Here is a 6617-nt window from a genome sequence, read left to right as displayed (position 1 = left end):
GAGATAAATACAGTGTGTGTGTGTGTTTGTGTATGCACTGACCATATGGATGCATACAATGTGTGCATGTACATGTATGTGTGCCTATAAAGCATACAAATGGTAGATGCTGTACAGTATACAACCTATTTATGGTCACTCTCCTTCATGCATGGAAAATTTGTGTTACCCGACAATATAAAAACACGGACAACAAAAACACGGACAATAAAATAAGAAACATAGACTTGTTTAAATTAAGGTCAGCAGGGCATGTGAGGGGAGATTGGAGTAAGGAAAGAAACATGGACCAGTAGCACTGTTGACAGAGCACAAGTAGTGGTTTCCTGAGCCCATGGATGTACCCTTAATGAGGAGATAGCTGGAAATTTCATCTTCTGGACAACAGAAGGAAAAAAAAAAAACACACACAGTTTTTCCACCACTGGCAGTTACTTATATATCAGAAGAACAGCAGCTTTCACTTTCAAGTTTTTTAAACCCAGGAGAAGCTCAAAAAAAAGAACCTTCCTCTCTCATTTTATTTTACATTCTTTGATGTATGAGCTTCTATTTATTGCATTAGTTAATGCTGAATTAGAAATCAGCTTACAGGGCACGGCATTCAGCTGCTTCCGTGACAAACATTCCTCACTGGAACCTGGTTGTATCTGATGCTTACATACAGTCCAGTGCCATATAGCTTTGACTGGCTACCATTTGCTACACAATAGAGAGGCCTAGAGCACAGTAAGATAAATCACTATATGTAGGTAATACCAATTTCACTGTTGCACCAGGAAAGAAAAAAAAAAAAAAAAAAAAAAAAAGTGCAAAAGCCAATCCCGGTCTACTTAACATTGCAGAAACAGTTGGTTAGATACTGTAATTAAAAGCAGGATTCCAATGGAGCTCATTAGCTTTAGGAGGCCAAAAGTAGGACTAATTTCTTATGGTCAGTTGCACATAATAAAAACACAGGCAATAAATATGACATATGGTGTTTTAAATGTATTTGGTCTTTTAGCAGTGAGTGCTCTGAATTTTTAAGGGAATAGCAAACAGCTGTATGGTTGGACTTCGCATCCAGCACTGATTTTGGGCAGAATATTAAAAGCAAAACTACACAGGGGTGCGTGTTGCCATTTCACAAGAAATTTCTACCTTGCTTTTTATTATTTTCTAGATACTCTGGATTGGTCCCAGACCATTTATTTTCCAGGAGTTTTTTGCAGGATGAACACTACAAAAATCCTGAATTTGAGAGTCTCTCTGCTAATAGGAGCAGACTCTGCAAGAAGCCTGATGAGCTGCCGAGCAGCTGGAAGGGCTGCAGCTACCAGGCAGCAGTGCCGAGGAGCTGGGGCTACCAACCCGAGGACACCGCTTGCCTCCAGGGCGAGTGGAAGAACAGAGTGCCCAGGGGAAATCTCCCCACAAGCAGCACCACGGGTTTTGCAACAAACCCAGCCCACACCACAAAGGCTGCTGCCTTACATTTGACAGAAGTCCTTCAAACCATTAGGTTTCAGACACAGCAGTCAGGCTCGATGAACCAGAATTTTTTCTGATCAGTTCTACTTACAGATGAGTTCCCCAAAGGCAGGAAAGTCACCCTTTGCCTCTGCTGCTATTGAGTTTTATATTTTTTTTTTTCTTTTCTTTTCAAATCTTGTTTTTTACAGTCCATTTGCACCATTTTCTGCTAAGTCTGGCCCTTCTGAGTCAGCGCTGGGGCAGGAGACAATAAATCAGTGCTGTCCTGGACGTGCAGCAGCCGGAAAACTGCGCTAGCCTTCCCAGCAGGAAAAGGAACCTGCAGCCACCTCTCTGCTCTGTGTGCCCAGCGTATCTCAACTGAATGGGAGCCTTGTCTGCACCCTGCAGAGTCACAAAATCCAGAGGGGAATCTCTGTGTACAGTGAGTAGTCAGAAGACAAACTATGTGCTTGTGTTGGTTTGCACAACTTTCTCTTCAAGCAGTCCCGAGTAACAAACACACAGCAGAGGAGCCCCCAACTTCCCTTTGTTAACCCTCAGTGAAAGCATCACTTCCCTCAGAAAAAAACTGCCTCTCAAAAGCCATTCAGGCAGCTCTAATTGGCTTTAATTTTAGGAGAAGTTTTTAAGAAAACTCGGTATAGCATAAAGGAACTGGGATGGGTTGTTAAGTATCTCTTGATTTGAAAAGACACCCGATTTGGTATTCAGGAACAATATCCTGCCTTTTCTTTTTAGAGAGCTGTGAAACTGAGGTTTTGACTCCATGCATACAGGAAATCCTATGGCAGCTTCTGTAAGAGCAGGATCATTGCCAAGCCCCTGCTTGGTGTTAAAAAGTACCAGGATCAAACAAACAAACAAACAAACAAACAAAACAAAACAAAACAAAACAAAAACTCATAGAATTGCTCTCAAATCAGAGCATTTTCAAACACATAAGCTTAATTTATATCTTTTTACATTCTCCTATTTATTTCCTGCTTTGGGGAGTCACACTGTCAAGCTTTTTCCAGTCACAGTTTCTTTCCTCGCTGAGCTAAGATCCTTGTAAGATCCCATTATACAAGGATATGCACTTTTAAGAGCAGCAACAAATATTGAGAGACTTGCCATAAAATAGCAAGAGTTGGCAGTGCTGTAGTCAGGATATTAACTTTTGTGTCCTCCCAAACTGCACTTTCTATAAATAGCATGCCTGCTTTTACTCCTCCTGCAGTTAATTACAAAGATTTTCCTGCATTTCTGCCTCTGCTGCGTCCCTGGGAATTGGTGGTATGTTAGCTGGTGGACTGAAGCAATGGATGTGGCCACCTTTGACATAAAACTACTGTAAAAAAAAAAAAAAAAAAAAAAGTTTTTCTGTAAGTGGGAAGGTTAAGATGGCAAGTGGTAGCTTCTGCTTTCCCACTGCAGAAGGGGACAGCTTGTGTCCCCAGTGAGAATTCACTACTATTCACTACCAACTCACCACTGAGAATTACATTTTGTTGGCAGGTGTGCCAGGCCACAGGATCATGACATGGCTGCAGTTTCTCATTCACACTTCTCTGTTGCATGTGCCCCATCTGGTTCAGTCTCATCCTTTGTGGTGTTCTGTGCTCCGGACTTGCTTAGGCAAGGCTTTAAGGGGGAGATTCACCTCGTCCAGCTTTGATTACCTACCAGGGAGATACCTTCCTCTTAATGACTTCTACAGTCAGTGGAAGATGATAAGTGCTTTTGAGCATGGGCTTCACCTGACCTGCTTACCTACTGACCCACTTTAGGATGTTCTTGGTGCCCTAGAAGTGCCAGCCTCTCCCCACTAACCATGATGAGACCTCAGCTCAGGTCCACGTAGCATTGCACTTCCTAAGGGCAGTAATGTTGTACCATTACACAAGTGCATTCCAGCAGGCACAAGGTCCTACGCTGCAACACTGAACATCTCTTGTTCCTTCACACATGGAGCCTGCCCACCGTGGGACCTAAATCTGCCCCCTCCAGGAGCGCAAAAACAAGGTACCGGATTTGGATACTGCCTGTGGTCCATACGTACGGATGCCTTTGGATACTGCCTGTGGTCCATATGTACAGACGCCTCCGTGTGTGCACGCACGTCTGTGTGTATCTATCCACATATGATGATGCCAGTATCTACGAAAGATGCCAGTTCGGCTGTTGCCTCTCCCCTTCCAATTTTGGCATTTTTAGCAGGCTGTTCACACTAAAAACCTCTTGCCTTCTTTCGTGCAAGCCTGTCCCCTTTATGGAGAGCCAGATGGGATATGTCTCACCTGCAAAGGGTATAACAGATTTTGTCTGATGCGTGGTACCATGTCTTTACAGCTATTTTTATAGCTCTGCAAGTCCCAGATTCTTACTGAGGCCTCTGGGTGCTTCCATAATATTAAGCATATTAATATTAAAATGAGTCCTTTGGAACAAAGGTGATACTTTATGAGAACCAGGGGTAATTTGATAGATGTTTCTGGCAATATCCAACATGAGAAATCTTTATTTTAGGATTATATAAATATTACAAAAGTGGCATAGTAAATTAGAAAATGTGTTAAAATTAGATTTGCTTCACCTCCTGACAATAAGAAGCAGTTAATTTTTAAAACAGAATAATGATAACTCCAAGCATTCCAAAATCATGACAAGTCAAATCATGAGCTTTTATATCAGTAATATAGCCAGGATCCTTTCTCCTTGCCTACAAAAGCTTCATCTTTAGAGATCAGGTGTATGCCATTTTCATATTCTTCTGTGTAACCACCAGGCCAAAGGCATTTTTTGGTCAATGATCTTCACATACCCACGTAACTCCAAAACCATAGAAAACACTTTAAATATCATCAGAGTTGATGACCCTGAGAAGATGAGAAAGATAGATATCCTACCTCTACAAAACCAGCCTGCTCACGTAATGAGCATTCAATAATAATTTTAAGCTAGAGGGTGTGTGGCATCTAAAAGGCCAAGGTAACACCTGAAGACTCAGCTCTTAATGGCCTAGGCTATCAAAGATGAGCTCATTAAGCATATTATCAGCATAATTGATGCTTCTAACCTCTCTCTTTTCAGCTTGAGTCCTTGATGAGAAAAAAATCTGTACAGTTGAAGAAGAAAGTCAGCAACAGGAAAAGCTCTGGGGAGAGCATGAAATTCAAAGATACTGGGCATTGGAGGCTGGACTGTGGTTAACAGCAGAAGAAATCAGAGAGCAGACACCCAGCAAAACACAGAGAGGTTTGGCCAGTGGGATGGAGGATGGCCAGAAGGAGGCATGAAGAGCACTGCACAGAAGGGAGACATCTACGAATGGCAGGATTGGTGGTATCAGAGCACAGAGTAATCCTCTGACACTTCCCAGCTTTAGTGTTTTCATTCAGTTAACCCTCAAAAGAGCAAAGGGTCTATATTTTGGTTCAGGTTATCCAGCAGATCTAGTCCTTGGCACTTGGCTCCTCCAGCTTTTCCAGTCACATTGTGTTTCTAGATGGTAAAACCTTGTAAGGACCATGCACAATCCGAACTGAGTTAAAGCCAACCTTCTTCTGCCTCCTTTCCTCCACAAGACCCCATAAGAAGGAAATGCACACGTATCCTAACTACCAACAACATACTTGCCATTTTGCAACTCAAAAGCTAAGGCCAGACTTCTGTACATGCGTTTTGCATAGCTCGAAAGTTAAGTTTGCAGCCTGCCTCATATATGCAACCTCATCTACCTGGACTGGTGTGGGCAGGGAGCACTAGGATATGAGTTCCAACACAAATATTTATGATTCTCAAACCTTACAAACAAAGTTTTACTTAGAAAGGGAAAGGAGAGGCTGAAATCTTGGGAGTGTCTATATTGCCATTGTCTTTGGCTAGCAAACACTGCATAATATAGGCATCTTAAGCCTAGCCCTTTTTTTATTAATCATGGATTACAGGTCCTTAGGTTTTAATATAAATTTACAGGACTTTGGATTCATTGTGTGACTGAGGGGTTGTTATATTCAATGGTAAGAAATTCACTGCCTAGTGGTATTCTAGCTTGCCTATATTAATAATTAAAACAAACAAACAGTCCTGCCACCGACCCCACCACCACCACCACCAAAAAGTTTACCAGCAACAAAGAGTCCTAGATAATGAGAACAGCAGTTTTTCAGCTCTTGACCAGTGGGGTATTGCATACCTTCTACACTTTTTTTTTTTTTTTTTCTTTTCATGGTGAAGTTTTTCAAGGGTGGCCCTTGACTCTGACATGTTCAAATAAAATCTCTTTAAACTGTTTTGAAATTAAGGTCCTCAGAGGTTCCCACCCAATCATTCCATTACCATATCTATTTGTGAAACTCAGCTATGAGACTTGGTGATTGCATAAAAACTTTTAGCTTCTGCTTAATATATTAACACTAAGTTTGTTTTTTCTTGCTCCTTTACTTGCAGGAGAAAGCTTGTTAATGTGAACTCTGAATGCTCAAAACACAGCACAAGCAAAACAGTTTTGGAAATACAGACCACCAACTTACAGACTTTCTCTCAGTTGTGGGGTTCTGCCTGACAAATGTGGAATATCTGGTGTTGAAGGATCAGCCAGTATCACTTAGCCTAAGTACAATTCATCCCTGGGTTAGGCTTTCCAAGCTTGCCATCACACAGGCATTTTCCCTAAACAAACAGCTTAAGGGTCATACAAACACGAATCATTTCTTGGAGCTGAGCATTGCGATTGAAAGTTTAATATTACCACATACACAATCCTTAATTCACTTTCAGTTACTGTTTGCTGAATATGCAGTACAAAACCTCATCTACGCACCTTTTTTATATGGGATCAGAGCATGAACTTACCTATTTCTCAGTGGCTCAGCTCAGCAAGCAAGTGCTTTTCAGTATTTGAAATGTCTGCTTGTTTTAGCATCTCTGCTAGCATTTATAATAATTATTCTTTTTTTTTTTTTTTTTTTTTTTTTTTTTTCTAATAGAGAGATTGGACCACATTTTTAGGAAAGCTCTATTACAGATTTTCGACTACTCAGAAGCCACACATAGAGTAAGGCCTCTAGAAAGGGCCAGCCTGCATGTAGGACCCCAGGTGAACACCTGGGAGATGATCCAGACATTTTTGAAGTTGATGGAGATAGGAATTAATT

This window comes from Aythya marila, assembly GCF_965140915.1.
Source record: "Aythya marila genome assembly, chromosome: 1".
Taxonomy (NCBI): domain Eukaryota; kingdom Metazoa; phylum Chordata; class Aves; order Anseriformes; family Anatidae; genus Aythya; species Aythya marila.
This window is presented reverse-complemented; position numbering follows the sequence as displayed.